At 38.0% G+C, this 25,843-nt stretch overlaps 1 long non-coding RNA gene across 1 annotated transcript in view; it reads right to left on the bottom strand.

Annotated features, from left to right (window-relative positions):
* Positions 1–363: 363 nt before the first annotated feature.
* Positions 364–25,843, bottom strand: part of LOC115303966 — a 230,088-nt gene continuing 204,608 nt past the window's right edge. The window contains exon 3 of the long non-coding RNA XR_003914343.1: positions 364–486. This is a non-coding gene — a long non-coding RNA (uncharacterized LOC115303966). The remainder of the gene's footprint in view (positions 487–25,843) is intronic.

Below are 25,843 nucleotides of genomic sequence, written 5' to 3'. Positions count from 1 at the left end.
TTTCTCATCACTTCATACCTTTGATTGATTCAAAATCCACGGTAGCCCATGCCAGCACCTCTTTCTAAAATCTTTGGCCATGAAAGTGTAAACTATCGGTCTGTTTTACATAGCTTTCTTCTTTGTTTCACATGTGCAAATACTACTATTCAGTATGACATTATAGAAACAGCTAGAGTCTCAGTTACAGAAAGGGTTTTTGAAATAGACAAAAGACTAAATTTTGGAGTGGGCCAATTCTGCCTTCTTTCTGTAGGAAATGGATATAGACGTGTTCTCCGTTCAGTGGTAGCATGACCTACATAAATTGTGTGTGGCTTGGATTTTCTCATTTTTCCCCATGAGAGGGAGGAATATCCCCTCCCCCACTGTCCTCCTGCTGCCACAAAAGGGGAAAAATGATCACAGGAGCTTTGAATACAATTTTTGTTGAGCTTGTTTTTTTTTCTTCACCTTAGGTGACCAGATCGATAGACAGTCCAGCAGCTGAGAAAAAAAAAAAAAAATCAGATGACTAGAATACAGCCAGAGGCAGTTTCTCTACTGCAGCAAGAGGCCGTTCTGATATTACAAAATCTAAAATAAATGCTATATAAGCAGATACTTGTATCAATAAATTTACAAAGGGAAATGCAGATAGTAAACTGAGTCACAATAATACTAATGCCAGAATCACTCTTCTAAAGTATCCAGTGTAATGAAGTAGGCTCTCCAAGACCATTCGTGGCTTCCCAGTTATCAAAGTTAGAGGTCTTTACAGACACTAATTAATGTATGATAATCACCATGTAGTCAATGCTACTCCACTGGACTGCGGGCTAAGGTGGTGTCCCCATGCCTGGCCTTTCCCAATGAGCAGCTTGCCTGTCTGGGAGTCAGAGGAACGTCCGGCCTGAAAACCAGCTGAAATACCCAGCTCGTCTTTCTTGCCTGTCTCCACAAGGGATGAAGCTCCCGAAACTTGACGAGCTTTCAGAAAGGGTCAGGGGACGCCTACGTCCCATCTTATTGTCCATTCCAGGGAACGTATTTATCCATTAAGTGTCGGTTCGTCCCAGAGCGTTTGCTGAGCTCCTACACTGGCTAAGCCATCAGAGAAATCAGCAAACCACAAAAATCTCAGGGACGTGCTTTAAGGCTTCCTTCTGGGCCCAGAATAGGCTTCTGTATCTTTGTCTCTTGACTTTACCCAGTTTTACATAATTCAACTCAGTTCTTATCTTTTGTGGAAAGTCTCACTTGGCCTCACTTTGTGCTTCAAGAACTCTGAGTAGAGGCTCTTCCATACATGTCCTCATGTTCTAACTGTGTCAGGGCCTTTCCCAGCCGCCTCAACACCACAAACTGCCTCAGGATGAGTAAGTTCGTCAAGGAGACTTTGGTTCATGCCTTTCATAACCACATTACCACCTGTAGGAATTGTGAGTGGCCACACTTTCTTACACTTTTCACAATAAACTGAAAATCCACCTTCTGAAAAGTCTAAGGGTCATGCCATCTTACCTCATATACCTGTGTAGCTCATTTCCTTTAAAAAAAGGTTTTCCCAATGAATTCCAACTATTTTGATAAATCCTTACATTACTCACCCAAGGATTCGAGGGCCCTGGGAAACAGACCATTGGCTACTGAATACTTATTACACATATTGAACTGTTTAACATTCATGCCCACCACATGGAATGCATGCTGGCATCTTCGTTTTATGTAAGAGCAAACAGAGGCACAGTGAGGAACAGTACCCTATTCAGAATTCACGAAAGTGACTGTGAACAGGACTGACAGCAGGGTGATCTGATGCCATAGTCTTTGTTCCTTTCAGCTTTATTATGTGTCCCTCTCCCTCCCCTGGTCTACAAAACTTAAGGTAGATTCTAATGTATATACGTATATATTTATACATATGATAAACTTACACTATACCCATACCCAGGCTCACCAGGTACAGTAGCTCCTTAATGGCAGAAAGCAGTCCTGATCTACACCTACAATTCTGCATGCAGGGATTTGTCCATACATGTCAATGACTTTCTAGTAACTGCCAACAGTTTTTGTTCAACTTGCACTGATTTATTTGGACCCCCCCCCAAAAAAAAGAAATTCTATAAAAACTGACTCTTCCCAGAAATTCCTTAAGAATGCTAACTCCAGTCATTTTTATGTATCATTAAGAAAGAATCTGCTTTGGGGTGCCTGGGTGGCTCAGTTGGTCAAGCATTGGACATCAGCTCAAATCATGATCTTATAGTTCATAGGTTTGAGACCCGTGTTGGACTCTGTGCTGACAGCTTGCTCAGAGCCTGGAGCCTGGTTCAGAGTCTGTGTCTCCTTCTCTCTCTGCTCATCCCTTGCTTGTGCTCTGTCTTTTAAAAATAAATAAATGCTTAAAAAAAAAAGATTCAAATCTAAAGACGATTGAGCATTTAGTCAAAAGGGTAGGATACTGAACTCCAAAATTCTGTAACAAAGCCTAGCTTTGCATGCACTGTAAATCCTACATCTGAACTCCCTATAGTGGAAAATATATAGCTTTCTTGGATGTACAATAGAAGTATTGCAAATTAACACTGAATTGGCACATATGTACACAATAATTGACTTGATATTTCCTGAAGCAGAAAAGAAACACATTTTCTAATTTTGCCCGTATTTAATACCGAAAGTTCCTTATTACATATGTGCATAATATAGGTATATTATACTCTATTCCAAAGGATAGATCTATTTAAAATTTACATCCAATGTTACTTTAATAATCTTAAGTGGAGTTACAGCACTTTTTTCATGTTATAAAAAGTGATTTTCAGAATATCTCTAGGGGCACCTGGGTGGCTCAGTCGGTTAAGCGTCCTGCTTCGGCTCAGGTCATGATCTCATGGTTCGTGGGTTCAAGCCCTGCATTGGGTTCTGTGCTGACAGCCAGCTCAGAGCCTGGAGCCCATCTTTGGATTCTGTGTCTCCCTCTCTCTCTGACCCTCTCCTGCTCATGCTGTCTCTCTCTCTCTCTCTCAAAAATAAATAAAACATTAAAAAGTTTAAAAAAAAGGAATATCTCTACAATGTGCATTCATCAGATGGTTTAAAATATTGTTAACAAGCAATTAAAGTGTCTGACATTTAGATGCTGAATCCATTTGCTGAAGATATGCCCATCTTTGTGTTTCATAACACACCTTGTATCTCCTTCATTCTTACTCTATGCACTATGCCAAAATTATTTTCCCAAAAGTGGGAAGATAAGACATATACGTATTGCCTGGAAAGAGAATAAAAAATGTTTGCTGACACACAAGAATAGTTGTGTAAAAATGGGGACTTTTAAATCTTTAGTCATCGAGATACCTACCTTTAATCTCATTAAAATTGTAATTCCTTGGGGGACTACATGAATTAGTTCAGCCTCTGGCTCTTCGTTTCAGCTCCAGTCATGACTTAAAGTTTGTGGGTTCAAGTCCCCCGTGGGGCTCTGTGCTAGCAGCATAGAGCCTGCTTGGGATTCTCTCTCTCTCTCTCTCTCTCTCTCTCTCTGCCTCACACCAGCTTGTGCACACTCTCTCTCTCTTAAACAAACATTAAAAAAAAAAAAACTGTCATTACTTGTATTATAGTTACATTTGATTTTTTTACAAAATAGAAAAATAATGGAAATTTTGGGGATGCCTGGTTGAGTTAGTCAGTCAAGTGTCTGACTTTTTTTTTTTTTTTTTTTAAGTGTCTGACTCTTGATCTTGGCTCAGGTCATGATCTCTTGGTTCATGGGATTCAGCCCCATATCAGGCTCTCTGATAGCGCAGGCTCTCTGATGGCGTGGAGCCTACTTGGGATTCTGTCTCCCTCTCTCTCTGCCCCTCCCCTACATACTCTCTGTCTCTGTCTCAGAATAACTAAATAAGTTAAAAAATAATAATAATAAAATAAAAAAGAAGAAAAATAATGGAAATACTGGCTTAAACCTTACAATGGACCTGAATACAAATAAGCAGTATGGGATTTTCATCATATAAATAATTTGGAAAAACATATGCTCTAGGAAGATTGTTCTATTTAAATTTTATTCTCAACTGAATATCTAAAATTAGTCTTCTAAAAGGAACACTTCATAGTGTGTATTACCATTTCCAAGGGAAAAAAACCCTCAAAATCCATGTTTAAATGACTTAAAAGAATGTTAAATATTAATTCACTTTGATTCTGCCATGAAAAAAAAGTCCCAGTGTAATGAGCCACTATTATTTATTAATTTCAAATGCAACTTATCAAAAATGCACTCATTACCTTAAGGCCTTTGGGAATGCACTTAAAAACACAAAAAATATATTAATTAAGTATATCAATAGCCCAACTGCTCATTAAAAAGAATAACGGGATTAAACAATGCCAGACCAAAAAGATATAGTCCATATTTTAGGTACATATAATTTAACTATGATAGCTTGTTCACTATCTGGACTGAGAGTGTTATCAGGATTTTGTCAGATTAGGATTTTTAAATTAATTAATTAATTAATTTGTTTGGTTACGGAAGGGTAAGTAAGAAGTATAATCTAAGAAAGAAAAAAAAAAGTTTAATCTATTCCAGTAATGACGTGACTGTTACCTACGATCCAACAGAACAGCACCTTGGCTGGTACATGGGAAAGACTTCTAGAACTTCATCCAGAGACCAGATCCTGATCATTTTACACTTTCTTAGCATAAGAGTATAATTCTATCTCTTCTCCAACTATCTGACCTTGAGCTCATTGTGCATTCTATTAAAAGGCTGAAAATATGTAGCATCTATAGAAAAGGTAAATTCTGTCAGCAGCTGGTGTAAGTGGAAACCTCTCTACTTTTTAATTATGATTTTGTAAGACCCCCATCTACCCCAAATATCTCCTCTGCAGGTTACATGCAATACTCGAATTCTCAACCATGAGCCTTCAGTGCTATGGTGGGGATTTCTAACAAAAAACAGTGTGAGACCCTTATCTAAACTGGGGGGTGGGAGTGGGAAGAAGGTGCATCAAAAGGAAAGAAAAGTATTCAAGGAAATCTCATCAATGCTTTTCCGTTTTTCTGAAGGGTAGCACTGACCTAACACCATATTGGTCCACTCATATACTGGCTTTTACCTTAAGTAATAAAGCTCCCCTTGTGTTTATTAAGAAATGCAAATATGTTTTAAAACTATTATGAGGACACCTGAGAATCTGACAGTCATTATCCAATTATTATAGGTCACAGACACACCATGATCAGGGCACTGGCTGGGTCTTTACACAGAAACCAGCCACTACTCAAAGGAAGCAGACATAAGGAAGGAAATCGCCAAGTGTGGCTTGTGAGACAGGAGAAGATGAAAGTGGGGATTGAATGAGAATAATAGAAGTATTAAATCTCAGAGTTTGTAGACCTAATTTAAAGATCAGTGAATCCAAGAACGGGTCCTAACTACTTCTACAACATCTCTACCAAGGAGTCATCTAGCTGCTATTTGAATGCTTTGATGGTTATTAAAAATGTTAGGTAACTGAGCGGACACCTCGCCACCATCAGGCTCCTGGTTCTTCTCTGTTGTTATGTTTTCCTGTCCTCTAACTTCCTCTGATGTGCCTTACCAATCCTCTCGCTGCTCCTCAAACACACCAAGCCTCAGGGCCTTTGCACTTGCTTATCCTCACTCAGTATTTAGAAAATATGTACTGAACCAAAGAACAGAAAGTATCACCATGTGATAGTACATGTCAGAAATCTGAGTGCATTTTATGCTCTATCCTCCCTTTAAATTTTTTTAATGTTTTATTTATTTTAGAGAGAGAGAGTGAGAGAGACAACATGAGCAGGGGTGGGGCAGAGAGAGAGGGAGGCACAGAATCTGAAGACAGGCTCCAGGCTCTGAGCTGTTAGCAGACCCCGATGCATGGCTCAAACCCACGAACTGTGAAATCATGACCTGAGCTAACACCGGATGCTCAACCGACTGAGCTACCCAGGTGCCCCATCCTCCCTTTAAATGGCAGCATCTAATCTACAATAAAGCGCCACTGAGGGCTTGTTCCTCTCAGCAAACAAGCTGCCTCACTCCCCTGTCACTTCCTAGATCAACGCCGCCCCCATCACCTCCTGCCTAGACGCATACAACTGCTTCTAAAGTGCAAAGTCAAGTCTGGTTTCAGTATACTTGTTAATAATGCAGGTCAGGAATGTTCCTAAAATACCAATCTGTCCATTCCACAGGGCTTCTAATTTCCCCAGGTAAAATAAAAACACTTGCAAGCTTCGGATTTTTTTTTTTTTTAAATCTTCAGCCTTCTCTTTCCCTCATTTCGTATCTATTCAAAGTATCTGATTAGAGATACTACATCCAAAAAGCCTTTACCAATCTCCCTGGAAGACACTAGGTTCCCCAGCTAGGGACCGTGTAAAAATGCACTGCATTTTCTTTCATACTGAAGTTATTATAATGCATTCTCTTTGCTTGCTTACTTATTATATCTTTGCTACTAATAAGACTGTCCGTACTCTGACATCAAACAGCATGTCTGCCTTATTCAATAATGGGCTTCCAGAGCTTAGCGTAAGTAAATAATCAATTTAATATAAATTGTTAAAAACAGGAAGAGATTCTACCCCAAATCTCAGGATATCACCTTAATCTTGGATTGGATATTTTGGCGTAGTTACAATAGGGTTTACCTGTGTGAGGTCTCCAGTAGCTGATCGGGTCTGAATGACGCGATTACACTGTTGTTCAGACCAGGAAAGCACTCCTAACATCAGCCTTTCTGTGCTGAGGACCAACTACATGTCAGCTACTCTTGTAGGTGCCAGACAGAGTGGTGGAAAAGCTGAGGTCCCCGCTCTCCGAGCTTACATAATTGTTAGGGAGACAAGGAATGAATAGACGCAGAAAAAAACAACATCATTTCTGGTGAGAAAAGCTGCTCTAAGGAAATCCAAACCATAGATGGCGAGAGAGTGTCTGGGAAGGCGCCATTTTTCTATGGAAGAGTCAGGGAAGGGTTTCTCTGTCTAGCGGGAGAAGAGCCAGCATCTGCGACCTGGCAATATGGACCCGCACATGCAAGTTTCTAAGGGGGAAGTGGTTTGCTAACAGAAGCCCTCAGTGAACAGAAGATGGTGAATTTCAGGGACAGAAGAGGTGGTGTGATTACAATGTTGAGATATGAGGCAAGGGGCCAGATTATATACAGCTCTATAACCACTGTGACTCAGAGTCATTATATTTTAAGTCGAATGGAAAACCACTGGAGCATAGCCATCACCTAGAAGACCAAAGTTCATCCACACAGAGTCCAATATATCTCAAAACTAATATAGTGATTCATGCGGCACACACATTTGATACTACTTCTGTTTAGTAACTCACAAATCACTATAATTAGGAGGCCGGTGAAAATATTGCCCTCTCCCCCTCCCTTTTCTTTGCTTCTTTTCTTTTATTCAGTAAGCTCCAAAGTAACTAGCCCTGGGGGGAGATAAAGTGATGAATAACCTCATTCAGCTCAAAGAAACAACAACAACAAAAAATTCCCAGTTGAATGGTTCACTGCAAATGGCAAAATGGTCATTGTTTAGTGGATGAGGTTTCCTCTCTTTAGTATCCAGGCAAAGACTAATGATTTCCCTCCAAAGCTCCCACTTTTAAAAGAATGAATAAACCCCCAAGGCCTCAGACAGATAAGTATTACTTTCCTCCCCGGTGGCTTAGCTAGTGACAGAGAGGGAAAAAGAAACTGGACCATATTTCAAAGCCAAGACCTATGAATGTGATCATAGATACTGGACTTCCGAACTCCCTAAATTGTTTGGTATCCAAACAGCTTTTATGCCATTCTGTGTATTTTAAGCCTCATCCATAAACTCACTCATCTGAAATGGGCTCGCTCCGAATATGATTCTGGGCTAACCTCACATCAGATCCCAGAATTCCCTGGTTTCCCCCAGGACACCCAACTCCGCAACCCTACCCAACTGCTCAAAGACTCCAGTGAACGTGGAAGATCAGTGATCATATTACAAATACAGCAATTGTACCAAATGCAGGTATTTATCTGCATCATTTATTTTCTAGGGACAAATTTCCAACAACAATAACAACAACAAACTACTACAGAATAATTACTTGCCTTTTTGAAGCAAAACAGCACATTGAATGCTAATGTAAGGTTCAACGCATTGCTTTCCTTCTCTCATCTCTATTACGAAAAATGCCACGGGTTAATATATTTGTGCCCCACTGAGAATTAAAGAGGAAACAAAACGCTTAGCGTTCATAATGAGGTCATGCATTAATGTAGGAAGGTCATGCCAGATCACGTATAATAGATATGGCAACATTATTTTCCCCAGTAGCCAAAGGGGACTCAACTCAATGATAGGCAATGCTTTGAGAAATATTTATTTTTGATGTGAAAGGAAATAGAATGAGAGCATTCTGGTTGATGGAAACCATAAATAAGACTTTCCCACAAAGGATTAGAAAGCAAAAGTACTCTTCTCACAAGCTGTATCACCTCTAAGTTCAAGGACCGGGTGAAGAGATCGCAGTATTTTGTGATAGTAGTGAAATACGTTGCCCAAGTTTCATATGTTGAAATTGACTTTAGTTCTTAGGAGAAATTATCAGACAAAATAAACTCAACGTTGGTGCTAGAGGCACTTGAAAAAAGTGATAGGCAAAAACTTTAAATGGAGTACAAATTCATAAATTTTAACCCATCGGGTAAAAACTAGCATGGGCTGTTTGTAAAATTAGTCTTGTTGAAAAATTTGGCTTCACATAGGTTCCAATTTTATTTTTCAAAAAGCAAATGAGTTTGAGAATTTTAGAGGTGACTGTATAAAAGCAACTTTAGCACGCAGGATAAAAAATGAACATATTGCACTTAAGAAATATACGACATGAGTTAGTTTTGTGCTGAAACTTTTATATACTATTTCACCTCTTATAAAATTCATTACTATTTGTATTACATAAATTCTAGCAAACATAAAATAGCATATTAACTATTTAAGGAAAAGTAGGTAGGCGCCTGGGTGGCTCAGTTGGTTAAGCATTCAACTTCAGCTCAGGTCATGATCTCATGGCTTATAGGTTGGAGCCCAGTGTGGGGCTCTGTCCTGACAGCTCCGAGCCTGGAACCTACTTAGGATTATGTGTCTGCCTCTCTCTCTGCCCCTCACCCACTCCTGCTCTGTCTCTGTCTCTCTCAAAAATAAATAAACATTAAAAAATAATAATAAAAAGAAAAAAGGAAAGTAGGGTTACAGTACCTAGGTGGCTCAGTCAGTTAAGCGTCCAATTTCAACTCAGGTCATGATCTCATGGTTTTTCAGTTTGAGCCCCGCACTGGGCTCTCTACTGTCAGCATAGAGCCTGCTTCATATTCTCTGCCCCTTCTCTCTCTGCCCCTTTTCGACTCATGCTCTATTTCTTTCAATAGTAAACATTAAAAAAAAAAGGAGTTAATCTATACAACTAATCCATGAAAGAAGACATGTAAATGGGCATTGAACAGACACAGCACATGAAATATGAACAGTGGTCAAAGTAATGAGTAAAGAAATTACATCAAGTCTTTTCTGTTTAATAAATTGAAGTTGAAGAACAATAACTACAGTTAGTACAGAAGTTGCCAGGAATCCATAAATGTCTTATAAATAGAATAATTTTAATGACGACTTATAGGCTTTTGCATGATGGCTGCCATTCTGGAGAGAAGTTTCTGAATATTTAGCAATTCAATTTATAGTAATTAATGTCAATGAAATAATGATGAAGAAATGCAAAAACATACATATAAAATATATACATCAGAATACGGTTTTCATTAGTGAATACCTGAAAACAGCTGAAGTGTCCCACAAGAAAGGAGTGATTTAAACACTGACATTATATTTGCATTCCAAAATACTCCTCGGCTATTTAACCAATGTTTAATTTTGGTGGACGTGGGTAGGGACATTTTCATTCTCAGTCCTGTTTTCTTCTAGGTGATTTCATCAGTGGACACGCCTGCCTTCTCTTTATCTGGTCACAGGTCCTTATCATGGAGACATGACTCAGTCTTCTCAGGGAGCTTGGGAACCGCGAAAGGAATTAAGGACCCTGCCATTTCCTCTTGAGAATAAGTTTTCCTGCAGGTAGCATCTGCTACCTTTTACAATATTTAAAATTATCTGGATGGGAGTCTTGGAGAGAAAGACCTACATCAGGCCAGGACAATCTGTTGCTGGGTAGGTATGCTGTCTACATTGGGGTTCAGTATTAATAGGGTCCTTTGACTGAATGTATAAGCCACATCTTCCTAGCTAGTCTGTACCATTATTTACGGTGAAGTGTTGGCTCCTTTCTGCCAACACTTCTGTCTTATACTGCAAATGTTTAGAAACTGGACAAGGAAGAGAAGTGTTCTGTATTGCCCCCATGAACACCTCAACAGAACAGAAAATTATCTAAAGTCATAGATGTGTTCACAATGTATTGCTAAATGGAAAAACAAAAAGAGAGACACAAACACTATAAAGTGCTATGCAAAATATTTTAACAATATAGATCTCTGCTAACAGATTGAGTGCTTCATATTTAAGTTCTTGTCTTTTAGTTAATATGTATTTTCAAGTTTTCTGCAATTAGGTTGTGTTATTTTTCTAATTAGACTTAATTTTTTAAGATTTTATGTATTTACTTTGAGAGAAAATTAGTGTGGGAGGGGCAGAGAGAAAGGGAGAGAGAATCTCATGCTGTCAGCAAAGAGTCCAATGTGGGAGGTTGAACTCGCAAACCCTGGGATCATGACCAGAGCTGAAATCAAGAGTTGGACACTTAAGTGACTAAGCCACACAGATGCCCCTATTTTTCTAGTGAGTTGGTGTGGAATTCTGGAATGTTCTCCCCAAAAGGCTATTATACACAAAAAAGAAACACATCTGTGTGCAGTGACTGCCCTGATTCTATATGAAGACAAAGTACTAAGTTAGATGAACTCACGAGTCCACCCTTGAACTAGAAACAATCACTACATGTTTGATAACTCAGTGAGAACATGATTGAAGTTTAAATTGCTTTCTCTGACAGGGCACCCAGATGGCTCAGTCTTAGGTTAAGTGTCCAACTTTGGCTCAGACCATGATCTTGCATTCCTTGAGTTCTAGCCCAATACATGTTGGGCTCTGTGCTGACCACTCATACACTGGAGCCTGGTTTGGATTCTGTGTCTCCCTCTCTCTCTATCCCTCCCTGGTTCGTTCTCTCTCTCTAAAGTAAATACACATTAAAAATGTTTTTAAAAATATAAATTGCTTTCTCTAACAATTTTAGCACAGAAAAACTGAGCACCTATATGAGATTTTAATTTCCTAATGCATTCATTATCTGACCAGAGCTATGGGTGATGGTAGCTTTGTAGTCAGATTTACCTAAAGGTTGTTCCTCTTGCCTATATGGATATTCAGAGTTTCAGTGGAATGCTTCAGATTTGTGTTAAAGAGTAGAGAGTCTTCTCCAAAAATCCTTTTTTTTAGAAATAAATTTTGTTTCTTAGCCACTTGAAAAGACTTTGAATGTTAACATTTTTTTCCTTTTATGAATGTATGCATGAAACTTTGCAGTATGATCATAACTCCAAACTGAAAAATCCTAAGTTACTCCTCAGGAAGAGTTTGTCCCTATTCTGCTCAACCTAGCTCTGTCTAGTAATATATGTTCAGCAATACACATTTGTAACAAATTTAAATTTAGATAACTCTGGGTATACACGTCAAATTATGGGCATAGCAAAGCATAATTATCAAAGTTTAAAAATAGCACACTTTAAAATCTTCAAGCTTCTAGAAAACTACCATATTTTATGATACAGTCAATCCAATTTCCCAGTTTGTTGAGGAATATTCCATTTGCTGCTGCACGATTTCTGAAATCGCATTCACAATCCTAGTCCTGTGCTCCTCATCCAAGTTTAGCTCTGAGGAATAAGTGGCAATTTAACATGTTTGTTTCCATAATACTCTTATTCATAGAAACAGGAATTCAAACTTTAAGACATAAACATATTGCACACTAACACAACTTTCCCCCCTAGATATATGGAAGAAGTCTAATGAAGCTTCTTATTGGAATAATGGATCTTTCTATGTGTGGTCAGTATCTGGCCCCGTAGCATGCTCCAGAAGACTATCTGATAATTTTCGAGTTTACACTATACATGAGCACTTTAAAGGCACTCAAATACACAATTAAAAATTCAACAGTTAGACTGAGTCCCTCTGCCCTTTGAAAAGGAGATTTCAGGACTAAGCATACAGCTGTAGAGCATGCACACAGCTCCAGAACACAACTCCAGGGGGTGCCACTCACAGAGAATGTAAGGTGGATCGCATTCCCAAAGAGTCATCTCTGTCTCTCCTCATGTGTCATTCCCGTCTCTCATCATGTGTACCAGATGCCAGGTTTATTCCAAGAGGACCAAAAGTTCACAGTTCAAACCCAGTACAGCCCACGGCTAGACGAAGAAAGTTCTCAGGTAAGAGGAGTACATACATGCCTAAAGAGGTCTGGGGATGCCAAAGAGTGATTGAGATTCCCCACCTTTCCTGACAGGGAATTCTGTCACTTGAAGCAGAATTATTAGTAGATGTGTAGGCATTAAGGAAATCGTCTGGTCACAGGACACAAGGAAGAGAGGAAAACAGGGAACGGGCACCAGTTGAGGGTTCCTCTGGGTTGAATACTATTGAAGGTGGCGTATATTTTCTTTTCCTAACCTTACAACAACTTTATTTAAGTAGATTATTTTTGTGGCTTGGATAATAATGGAAATAAGAAAGTTATTATTAAACAATGTAGAGGAAGAAAATAGAAAAAGAGAAAAGAACCAACAAATAGGAAAACAGATACAAACACACAAACAGAAACAAAGTTTCTATCCCTAAACCAGCAAGTAAGTGGATTTATCTGGCACTAATATGAGTCTGGATTGGTCAAAGGGGAGAAATTCTACCTCATTCTTACTCCTTCCAATTCCAGTAACCTGAAAAAATTCAAACTTCCCCAAAACGATCCAAACAATTGTCTTCTCAATAATGGGGGTATGCACACTTGTTTAATTTTGCTTTGTTGAAACATTTGTAGACATTCACTTCAATATACAATCAAAAGAAGATAACAAAGGGAAAAAAAACCTAACTCTCAGCTTATTTTTCCTTTATTTTCTGCCATGGGGCCTAATATTTGAGGTTGAAAGAGTAACATAACACAGAACTATTGTTCTTTCTTTCTGGAAACAAGGCTAACCAGGAATCGAAGTGGAGAAAATGAAAAAGATTGCCTGCTTAATTTCTATCATCTCCGTACGTTCTATTTGATATCAAACTGTCCAACACCTTCATAGTGTCTCCCTTTTATATCTAACTCCATTTGGGAAGATTATCCTTAAGAAAATTTAGTTAGCCAAGAAAACAGATGGGGATGGTGTAATTTCCTTCTATCTGGACTTTCCCTCAGGTTGTTAATGACAAATGAATTACAGTTATTTATTGCAAATAGATTAAAGGTGTCCGTATGGTTCAATTCAAGGCAATCTTGTACTTTTAAAATGTTTTGAGAACTGGGCTTCCTCCCAATGCTGACAATGAACATGGTTGCTTTCTGGGGGACTATATTCTTTAGGAGTACTTTTCTTTATGTTTATTACTTTAAAAAATGAAGGTACCCTCTGCTCTTGCCTTATAGTTGTTTAAACTGTTTAGAACCTCTGGTCATAATGAGAATAACTATGGTGTACGTCCACATAGTCAATTTTATCTGCAAATAATTAGCTTTGCAGCCCTGTCTTTGTGCCCTACAAGGGATGGCAATGAACACAAAATGACCTGTACAAACAAGATGCTTTCTAGGACACATGAACAGTTTAGACTCTCCAAGTGGGTCGATGGAGCAACAGAATAATAGTTATTATTTTATAGCTCAGTGTCATAAATATGCATACACAACAAAAGTAAAATCTTTATGATTAATTTATACCACATGATGTTAGATAAATACTTGCAGTTACAGACATTCTATTTAATCTTTCTTCCAAAAGAGTTTAAGACAAGGAACAGACATAGGTCAAGGGACACAGTACAGACATGATAATGACTAGTCTATGACTGCAAATTCATTCTATAAGAAATAAAGTTATTTTAAGTACAGTTTCATAGGAGCTATGCAGACAGTAACATTCTTCTTTAATAGCTAAACAATGCAAGTGGGCAATAATAAAGAGTAGAATGTGCAAAACATTACATCAAAAATTAAATGTACTCTAATTGGTTTTTAACCTCAGATCCATGGATATTTTAAAGTTATATGCAGAATTTTGAAGATTTTGTGCAATTGCACATTTCTAAGAAAAGGCTCATTCACAGGTTCTATTAGTTTGCCAGAAGTTCTACTCTCTAAGCATATAAATGCAATGCATTTTAATAAAATATTGTTTTTATTTAATTATTCATCTGTTTTTAAAGTTTGTTTAAAATAAAGCACTATTTAAATGCACCAGTTACAGGAGACTATTCATCAAACATCTGACTTTTTTTTTTAAAAGGATGGTAAACCACAAAGCCACACAGGGAATTTAATAAAGGGAGATGGTTATAAGTGTTCAAACTGTTCGAAAAATAGATCAAATAAAGGCAAAGCTGAACATTTGTCATGTGAATACTTCTCAGCAAGGAACTGGCATCGGGTTCATAACTTTGGTGCAGTAATGTTTGATTCTCGTATTTTAAATAACAACAGGTTTGATTATATCGTGTTGATTCTGAAGAACCCCTGCCCAGATATTAGGCTGATAACTTTATATATATTAGTGTGTGTGTGTGTGTGTATACATATATATATATATATATATATATATATATATATGTGTGTGTGTGTGTGTGTATGTACGTATATATATACATACATACACATACATACATACATACACATACACATACATAAATTAATAGGAGTCTGAAATGGAGTGGCTTATTTCCTTCTGTTTCCAACACAGTTTCTATGGATGTTAAGTTTGCTTCATGTCCATCAGTTAAATGATTCTGCTGCTCTGTCCACATTCTTAACATTTACAGATTTGTCAGATTCCCTTTGTATTAAAAAAGAGAAGGGGCACCTGGTTGGCTCAGTTGGTTAAGTGGCCGACTTAGGCTCGTGTCATGATTTCATAGTTTGTGGGTTCAAGCCTCGCTCAGAGCCTGGATCCTGAATCAGATTCTGTCTCCCTCTCTCTCTGTACCTCCCTCACTCATGTTCCATCGCTGTTTCAAAAATAAATAAACTATTAAAATTTAAAAAAAAAATTTCTCTTTAAAGAAGTTATGTATGGTTACACAAAATATCATCTTCACTTGGAGTGCAGAGATTTGATATCATTTTCTCTTTTTTTTTAATTTAATGTTTAGTTATTTTGAGAGATAGAGAGACAGAGAGTGAGCAGGGGAGGGGCAGAGAGAGAGGGAGACACAGAATCCAAAGGAGGCTCCAGGCTCCGAGCTGTCAGCAAAGAGCCCGAGCCCGATGCAGAGCTCAAACCCACAAATCGTGAGATCATGACCTGACACGAAGTTGGATACTTAACTAACTGAGCCCCCCAGGTGCCCATGAAGAGAAAAATTCTTAAGCATCAACAAGTAACAAGCTTCCCTAAGGACTTAATGGAGGAATAGGGTTAAGGGATAGAGTAGTATTACACTTGTATTATGGCTTCACCCTTCCTGATAGGTTGGAAAACCAATACTCTGTCTAGATTCAGGACAATGGTATCAGACACTTCGGAAAGAAAAAAAGGTAACTGACAGAACAGCTTAAATATTCATCCTTGTTAAACACGTTCTTGCCTATACTCTGCGTCATCTCCTATCCTCCTGTTTGCCAGATAAGCACCTGATAATTAAAGCACCTAAGGTATTTTATTGTGATTGTGTAACTCATTTCTCTCTTCCAATAGTGTCTGTTCCAGTAAATGATATGGAAAGAAGGAATCTGAACCCCCTAACTCAGCTGGCTTTTCGTCTAGTGTCACACAGCGTCATGGAGCTTGGTTACAATGACCTGATAAGACCTCTAACAAGAAGTTTGAGTACAGGTTGAACCCAAGTCTAAATGGATGTTTTCACGTAGAGATGTAAATAGACATCTGTATCACAAAATGCTATGGATCTTAAGTTTATTCTAACTCGTGTTCGAAATGTTATTGAATACCATTTACAACTCTGGACCACCAAAAATTAAATTTTATAGAATTTTAGAACCTTATTAGTTGCTTTAAATTTCTGTAGTCTAAGGGTTTTGGAAAGTATGTTTCATTAAAAAATGCCCCATAGGGCTGGGGTAGGCGGAGGAGTATAAAAAAAGAAGTAGGTCACAAGTAGAAATGATATCATTTCCTAGGTTTTATATATTAGACTTCCCCATCAGCTTTTCTTTGATTAAAGAGTTTTACACCCAATAACATCTTTAAAAGCATTGCTTTGTTCTAATTCCTTACATAGATAAAGCCCGAAGAAGTAAACAGTATACCCAAAGTCACTTTGCAAGAACTTTTTCAAAAAGTTAATATTTTCAAATCAGTTGATATTGGATTCAATGGCCTTATTTATCTTTTGGCCATTTACCTATCTTTGGCTTTGTATTTTAAATTTATTCATTACTCAATTAAAATATTGAACCAGAAGTTAACATCATGTTTTTCTAGGAGCTTGAATCTATGACCTTACTCACAAGGCTAGAAAATGGATGGAATCCTGGGCTGGTTTGCGACACCCAAAAGAGGAGGTAAGAGAAAACAGGGACTCATTCAGCCACAGGAATGTAATCTTTCAACACTTGGACAAGCCTCCTTGCAAGCATCTCTGGATTTAGACTTTAGTCCTTTCTGCCATCTCCCAGAACTTGCTGGAAGATTTTAATTTACATAAGCTGGCCAAATATTTGATGGGTTGCCTCAGAGTTTACAGAGCTTGATCCCGAGGATCAAGATGGAAATGAAGTGCAGTGTGCCCTTTGTTAAGGAGAAAGAAGGCGTGTAGGAAATAGAAAGTATTTCAAAAGGTACAGTTCACTGCCTGCTTATTACATCATGCAGGATGCCGTGCGTTACTGTGAAAATTGGTAAATTCATAGGACTATATAATAAGCAGAGTTGCCCTACATGATAAGGCAACAGTATTAAACATGCCTCTACTTGAAGTTCTCCACTGTTTTAAGTATCTCACCACTGAGGATCTTCTTTCCAGAAAAGTGTGTGACCGCCCCAGTGCACAACTGTGTTTCAGTGGGAAGTCTCACTGAACTGAAACTCTATGTTTTTAATCATCACCACGTCTGAAAAGACTGGGCTCAGATCCCCGTGAGGCAACACTACCTCATTGTAAACATCTGAGTGCTGTCTGGATTTCAAGTCCAATGGGAACCACTGGGGAAGCATTTTTTCATTCCATCTTTACAATAATTCTAATTTATTTATCCCTATTTTCATCCCATCATCCAAATGAGAAAACTAGAGTTAAAACAACAACAACAACTTGAGTAACTTGCCCAGTGTCAGGAAGTCTGAGGAGCAGAGTAGGACTTCAGCCCTGGTCCGCCTGGTGCAAACACAATCATAAAGCACGCACCCTTTTATATAACAACTACTTAAACAAGGGGTTTTGTACATGTGTGGAGACATATAAAAACCAGCCTTTGTTCCCCTCCCACAAAAGTCACCCACTTGCTCTAATGTCTTTTTTTTTTTTTAAGTTTATTTATTTGAGAGAGAGCACAAGGATGCAAGAGTTAGGGAAGGGCAGAGAGGGAGAGGAAAAGAGAGAACTTCAAGCAGGCTCCACAATGTCAGCATGGAGCCTGATGCAGGGCTCGATCCTATGAACTGTGAGATTATGACCAGAGCAGAAATGAAGAGCCAGATGCTTAACTAACTGAGCCAGCCAGGTGCTCCCATTCTCTTACAACTTAAGCCACATTTGAATTAACAGCATTAATCTGGAAGGTTATCTTTAAGCAAATGATTTAAATGTTTGATTTGCCTAATTCTCTTTTCTTTAAACCAATTTAACCTTTTTTAAAATATATCATTCAATGACCTTAGGTACTCAAAATGTTGTAGAATCATCATATCTATTTCCAGATTATTTCAACATTCCAAACAGAAACACTATCCCCATATAATAAATGCTCCCCATCCTCCCATCTCTAGCTCCCATGACCTTTATTCTCCTGTCTCTATGAACTTGCCTATTACAGTTACCTCCTACAAGTGGAATCATATAATAGTTGTCCTTTTGTGTCCCATTTTACTTCACGTACTATTGTGGAAGTCCATCCACATTGTAGCATCTAACAGAATTCCACTGCTTCTTATGGCTGAACAATATCCCATAGTGTGTGCAGACCACATTGGATTTCTCCATTCATCTGCTGGTGGATATTTGAGATGTTTCCACCCTTGACTACTGATAATAATGCTGTTATGAACGTAGATGTACAAGAATCTGTTTCAGTCTCTTCTCTAGTGCTTTTTTTTTTAAGTATGTAACTAGAAATGGGGCTGCTGGTTTTATTTCCCCTGCTTCTCTGAACGACTTATAAAGAATCTTTCAGGGTACCTGGTGGCTCAGTCAGGTATTTGGTCCATAAGTTTGAGCCCCGCATTGGGCTCTGTGCTGACAGCTCAGCGCCTGGAGCCTGCTTCAGTGTCTGTTTCTCCCTCTCTCTCTGCCCCTTCCCCACTAGTGCTTCCTCTGTTACTCAAAATTAAATAAACATTAATAACCTAAAATTAAAGAAAATAAATTATCCTCTTTCATCCTTGCATTCCTTCGTATTTGTTAATATTTAGAAAATTCAATTCCTTATAATAAAAATATACTGTTAGTGTTTGTTATGTATTATTTAATTCCATTTTTGTTAATGTTTGATTTGCTTTTAGGAGAGAGAGAGAGAGAGAAAGTGAGTGAGCGAGAAGGGGAGGGGCAGAGAGGGAGGGAGACACAGAATCTGAAACAGGCTCCAGGCTCTGAGCTAGCTGTCAGCACAGAGCCTGACACAGGGCTCGAAGTCATGAACCATGAGACCATGACCTGAGCCGAAGTTGAACACTTAACCGACAGAGCCACAGAGGCTACCTCCTTTTTAAAACTTCTACTACCAAATTCACTAAGGTGATACTTGTTAGAACACATGGGCATACCTCAATCCTTACTCCTTGCAGGTCTTGTGTTCTTTCAGTGTGCTACGCTAACCGGATCATTGTTTTAGACTCTCAGAGTGAAGAATTAGTCCCAATGGCACTAATATCTCAGATTTATTGTCTCCTTTACCATCAATGTAAACACTTGGAAATCGGTGGACTGAAGGAAGAGAGGGTTCTCATTCAGAAGATACTCAGCATGTGTTAAATATGTGACGAGTTCGTTTCACGAAACATCTTAAAATCATCATAACATCATGTTATTTTTTTAGTATCTGTTATACAGATGATAGTGTGCATTTTTTCCTAAACAATTTGTTTCTGTCAATGTATATGATTACAAACTCACAAGACGGCTACTGAAGGGCAGTCTATGGGAAGCACTGTTTCAAAGACAGAGTGATAGAAGAGCGAGGAAGTGAAACATCACTGACTGAGCACCTTATTAACAGGCTGCCTGACATTGGAGTGAACTAGCTGATTCATAAGCTCTTCCCAGGGACCTGAGGCAGAAGAGGCCCCCATTTTGCAGGTGTGGAAATGGGACTTGAAGAGGTCACTAGCTGGGTAGAGGTCAACTTCTGCCTCAAGAAATACAGAAAACCGCCAGGTTAAGGCTGGGCCTGGCCTCCTGATTGGTGAGTCTCAGAGAAACCTATGCATCCATGTGTTTTGTGTTTATTTTTCTTATAGATTGCAAGTCACCTACTGGGTTTAAAAGTATATACTTTGGAAATTTTATATGGAATCTAAATGACCAGCCAGATGAGTAGGGCTCAGATCTGAACGTGCGTTCAACTAATGAACCAATTAGGAGTTAACATGGTGAGAAAGCACTTTTTATTTTCTTGGAAAACCAGAAACTGTGTAGGTAACATGTTATTTTCACAAGTGTATGCATTAAAGTTTATAAAAACTTTACTTTCTCAAATACAGAACCACTTTGAAACTGGATTACACTTACAAGTTACTTGCAATTTGGTGATTAATAAAGTCTTAATATGTGTGTACGTGCACACACACACACACACACACACACACACACACAGAGTAAGAATCCACAGTTAAGTGAAGGCAAAAATTCAGTCCATGTCTCGGTGGAGAATTAGAGAGCAAAGAAAATTCCACCAACATGAAGGTATAAACTACAAAGAGTAATTCCAATAAATGGTTTGATTCCCATACTTCAATTTATGAAAGTGCAGCGCTGGTATTTCTCTAATTAACATAATGTTTGTTCTTATTAAATTCAAGCTTTTAAAATGATCCATTCACAATTTAGATTGCATATAACTAATGATACAGATTTATTGTGCCAGTAAACATTTTAGGGAATGTGTCTTTGATCACTGAAGCTGAGAAGTTTATCAAAAACTTTTATGAAGGAAGTAACAAGCACAAACATTACAAATGATACATAAATGGTATTTGTACCCCCATACGCATATGTGCACTTAAGTTACATCTTATTTTTTAATGTTTGTTTGTTTGTTTATTTATTTTATTTTTTAATGTTTTATTTCTTTTATTACAGCGAGGGACAGAGCATGAGAGGGGGAGGGTCAGAGAGAGAAGGAGACACAGAACCGGAAGCAGGCACCAGGCTCTGAGCTAGCTGTCAGCACAGAGCCTGACGTGGGGCTCGAACCCACGAACGTGATATCTGACCTGAGCCGAAGTCAGAGGCTTAACCGACTAAGCCACCCAGGCACCCCTATTTATTTATTTTTTGAGAGAGACAGAATGTGGGTGGTGAAGGAGCAGAGAGAGAGGGAGACACAGAATCTGAAGCAGGCTCCAGGCTCAGAGCTGTCAGCACAGAGGCCGATGTGGGGCTCAAACTCAGGATCTGGAGATCATGACCTGAGCTGAAGTCGGATGCCTAACCGACTGAGCCACCCAGGTGCCCCAGTTACATCTTATTCCTAACAGCTTGATTCTCCAGAAACTCTGGACCCCACTCCACCAGATTGGCTGTCTAGGTCCTTTCTACTCAACTTCAGAGCTCAGTTCAAATAACATTTCTTTTCTAAAGGGGAATTTGTTATGAAATATTGCAAAATTCTCCATGGGAGACAACACATACCTACTACCTAGATTTCACCAAAGTATGTTTTCAGGAGACAATAAGCACATTTATTTTGCTTATCAAATTATTACTTGTTGAACATTTTTGACCAAAAGGACAGTTGCTAGGGAAGAAAAGGGTTCCCAGATTAATGGGGTGTGGATCATTTAATTTCACACTTAGAACAAAGCTTAATAGCATTGTTGGGGAAAATAGTGTTTGTTGTCAAATCTGTGGCATTTTTCATTCAGTATGAACTTATTAATTACCTAACCTGTGCCCTGATATTGTATTAAGTTATGCTGAAGCCAGAAGCAAATGGATGGCTCAGTTGGTTATGCACCTGACTCCTGATATGGGCTCAGTTCATGAGCCTACCTCCCTCTCCCTCCCTGACTCCCTCCCTCCCTCCCTCTCTCTCAAATAAATAAGATGAAAAAAAATTAAAAATCTATGCTGAGGCCAAAGTAAAAGACACATACTCTGCTCTCAAAGTAAACAGCACTTTCCAAGAGCCTTTAGATGTTCCTCTTTATTTGGTGTGCTTTACTTAAAAGGTAATATCCTTCTCACTGTCATTTGAATTGGTTGTAACTTGGGTCTTGCCACAAGGCAGTCCACAGCATGTGCGTAAGAGGTGACCCTTATGGATAAATTACAAATCTTAGTAAGTTCAAAACAATTTTTTATAATCACACACTTCATTACCTGCCTATCCTCTCAAAAATTTTAGTGACTAAATATCAATGTTACTTCTGTGAATATTTGTCTATAAGTGACAAAAATCTAATGATGATCCAGACCCCCTAAAGCAGAAACTGGATTCCAGATAATGGCCTGCACAAATGTGCAATTGGACATGTATGCAGAATGGCAAGAAGTCAAAGATGAATTAATGAGAATCCTTATAATTACATTTATGTTTTTCCCCCATAATAAACTTTCAAAATGAAAATGCACATCTGATTTGCCCATATGCTTAATGAAGGGGAAAATTCAATCTAATTACATTCCAGTTGAATATTTACTCCGAATAATGTATTATTTCAGTTTTTCAATATTTTAAAGGATAGTTAAAATAAACATAATATATCAAACCAGAAAAAAGTAATTTTCTTCAAAATGAAGTGGTTTCTTTTCCACACATATTAAAATTTATTAAACACAAATACATTTTAAATCTAAGGTTCATTTATGTAATCCTATAAAAAATATTCATGAACGTCTTACAGATCCTTTATGAGAGATCACTAAAAAATTAAATTCTAGAAATAATATTTCACTTTAAATATATAGTTTTAATACTTTGATAATTGCATGTTATTTATAGAGAAGTATGTTCACCTGAGTGTGGTCTTTTTATTCTGTGATTACATCACTTAAGTCAATAATAATAGAGTGGTAAATATTTTCTTTTCATGTGAATCTACTTATTTATAGATTCCATTTTGCTAGATTACTATTCATGTGAGGAATTTAATAATTCATCTTACCAAATGTTTTTACAATTTTTCCATCAATTTAATTTATTTTTGAAAGAGAGATAGAGCACAAGATGGGGAGGGAGACACAGAATCCGAAGCAGGCTGCAGGCTCTGAGCTGTCAGCATGGAGCCCGATTGTGGGCTCGAATCCACAAACTGTCAGATCATGACCTGAGCCGAAGTCGGACACTTCTCCGACTGAGCCACCCAGGCCCTCTCATCTTACCAAACTTGTATTTTCAATCTAAATTAAGCTCCTTTCCCCACCTATTTATTAATCCTCAAATCCTATAACTACCAAGAAAAACATATATACATGTGTATTCAGATTTAAAAAATAGATATTCTATGCACAGTAAACCCATTTCTCTCTAATGTTTAAATCTGATCAGTTTTTATCCCCATAGGAAGACAAATCCCTTACACATGGCTGGACTGCATGTCAACTGTGAGCTAGTGTTCTCTCTGCCATATGCTTTTTTTCCTAAGCAACACTGATGTGATAATAGAAAGGAATGTTAACAGTGGACCGAATCCAGTTATAATGCACAATGGCTGCTTCCAATCACTTTGAATATCACTCTTCCTTTCTACTTTTGATTTTACGAAGAAAATAAATAGGGAGGGGGCAGACAGGGGAACAAATACCACTTGAGGTCAAAACTGTTCATGAAGAAATAAAGCACAGATCTGATGAAAGGGAAGGCCTCTCTGAAGCCCTGCGCTTTTCAGGGGGACGGCTGCCCAGTCACGTGCTGTGACCACAGGGTGTTTCGTGTGAATATATTTGGACAAAATGACACGGGCTGGTGTTATGCACTGAATTGTCGTGTGCCATCAAAATTCCTATGCGGAAGCCCTCATTCACAATAGGATGGCTTTAGCAGGGAGATAATTAGGTTTCCAGGAGGTCCTGAGGGTGCGGCCCCCAGACAGGGATTAGTGCACTTGAAACAACAGCCACAGAAGCCTGGAAGGCTCAGTAAGTAAAGCCTCTGACCTCAGCTTAGGTCATGAACTCACAACTCATGGATTTGAACACTTCAGGCTCTTCGCTGACAGCTGGAAGCTTGGAGCCAACTTCAGATTTGGTGTCTCCCTCTCTCTCTCTCAAAAAATGATTAAACATAAAAAAAAAAAAAACAACAGCAACAAAAATGAAGGGACAACAGAGCTTTCTCTCTTCCTCATGAGAGGTTACAGCAAGAAGCTGACTATAGGCAAGCCAGGAAGAGGCTTCACCAAGAAGTGAATGTGCTGGTCCCTTGACCTTGGACTTCATGGTCTTCATAACTATGAGCAGCAAAAGTGTTGTTTAAACCACAGAGTCTATGGTATTTTGTAACAGCATCCTGAGCTAGGACAGCTTGCTATTTGTGTTGCCAGTCTATTAGAGACAGAGCTCTGCTACTAAGAGCTACTAATCTGCTTATGGCATTTGCAAAGAAGTTTTTTAAAAGAGACTTTTGAAATCATAGCTGTTATTCTTATTGTTCTTGTGAGGACCTCTTCATTACTACAATTTTCCCTGGGTTTGTTTCCAAAATGACCAAGGAAATTTTTTTTTTTTGGTACCTTATTATCATCTTCATCAGGCCACCTCTAGATCAACGGACTAAAACCACAAAGTAAACAAATAAAGAAATCCCGCCTCATACACATTAATAATACGAATTACCACCATTAATACTTGCATAGCACTTACTCAGAGTCAGGCATTTTATTTTAACTCATTTCAGGCTCAAAATAACCCCATGAATTAGAGAATATTACCATCTCCACTTCACAGATAAAGAAACTGAAGCAGAAAAAGGTGATTAATTTGCCCAAGACACACAAATAGGAAGTGATAAGACCAACATTAAAATCTAAAAGCGATCTAGGTTGGAATCTTAGCTTTTGAACTCACATGTAATTTCTAAAAGATCTAAAGAGTAAATGTTTAAAGTATTAAAGAATAAAAATTTACATAAAAGATAAAAATATTTATTGATATTAGAACCCAATGTGTATATTTATAAGTAACATTTAGCATCCAACTTTTCTATGTAATTTAATCCTTTCATTAGATTTTTTAAACTATTTTTAAAAGAGAAAATTTAGAAATAAGAAAACATACAAAGATTGGCCACATTTCCTTCCCTTTTACCATTTCAGCTTATTTTCGCCTATTAAGGAAATTACATTTTCTAAAACTTGGACCAAATGGTATTTACTTAAAACATTCAGGCGATCTGATTTTTTTTTTCTATTTTAATATGGAAAGCTTCCTGTGAGCAAGTCCTGTCCCCTTCTGCCATTAAAAGTAATTTAAGGTACTTAATCTCCCCATGAAACTCTTCAGTATATGGTTTTTTGTCAAAAATTACAGTTCTGAGTCAACAGGTAAGAATAAACTCAGTAACGAATTAATAACTTTCCTTTTAATAGTTTTTTGTATGGTCAGGGGAATGTTCACATTTCACTTAGGTCTACATCAGCGTTGTCAGAGAAAATACAGATTGTCCATTGAAATTTAAATTAGATAAATGATTTTTGTTAAGTATAACTCTGTCTCATACAGTACATATTTTCATTTGCAAAATCTGGCAACCCTTACGTATACTTTGTTTAATACGGAACATATGAGGACTCTGCTTTATGCCTTCCAGTTTTAGGTGTCAAGGTTTTGATTCTGAAAGGCTCATAGTTTAATGATAATCATACTTTGAAAAATATTCCAAAGTGCCTAGGACTTGAGCTTTAGATTAAGATCTGAAAAAAAAAAAAATCAGGGCAATTCATTGGGTATAGTATTGAACTGAAAAGGTAGAACAAAATAAACTTAATGAAAATCATGGAATTTGATAATTATTCCAGCCACCCATTAGCTGGTAGTAGAAATAAATAAAATTATATTTTAATTTCATGCACAGAGCATGAAAGCATGTGAAGTCCAAGCAGTAAAACTGTAGCAAGGCTAGGAGAAGCCACTTTACATCCTATTGGCCCTTGTCCAGCTCCTGCCCATAGAAACTGCTACTACTAAGGGGTTGTTAAGATGTGTTCTAGAT

Source organism: Suricata suricatta, chromosome 1 (assembly GCF_006229205.1).
Source record: "Suricata suricatta isolate VVHF042 chromosome 1, meerkat_22Aug2017_6uvM2_HiC, whole genome shotgun sequence".
NCBI classification, from domain to species: Eukaryota; Metazoa; Chordata; class Mammalia; order Carnivora; family Herpestidae; genus Suricata; species Suricata suricatta.
Note: the sequence above shows the minus strand (reverse complement) of the source record. Positions and strands in the feature narration are given on the sequence as shown.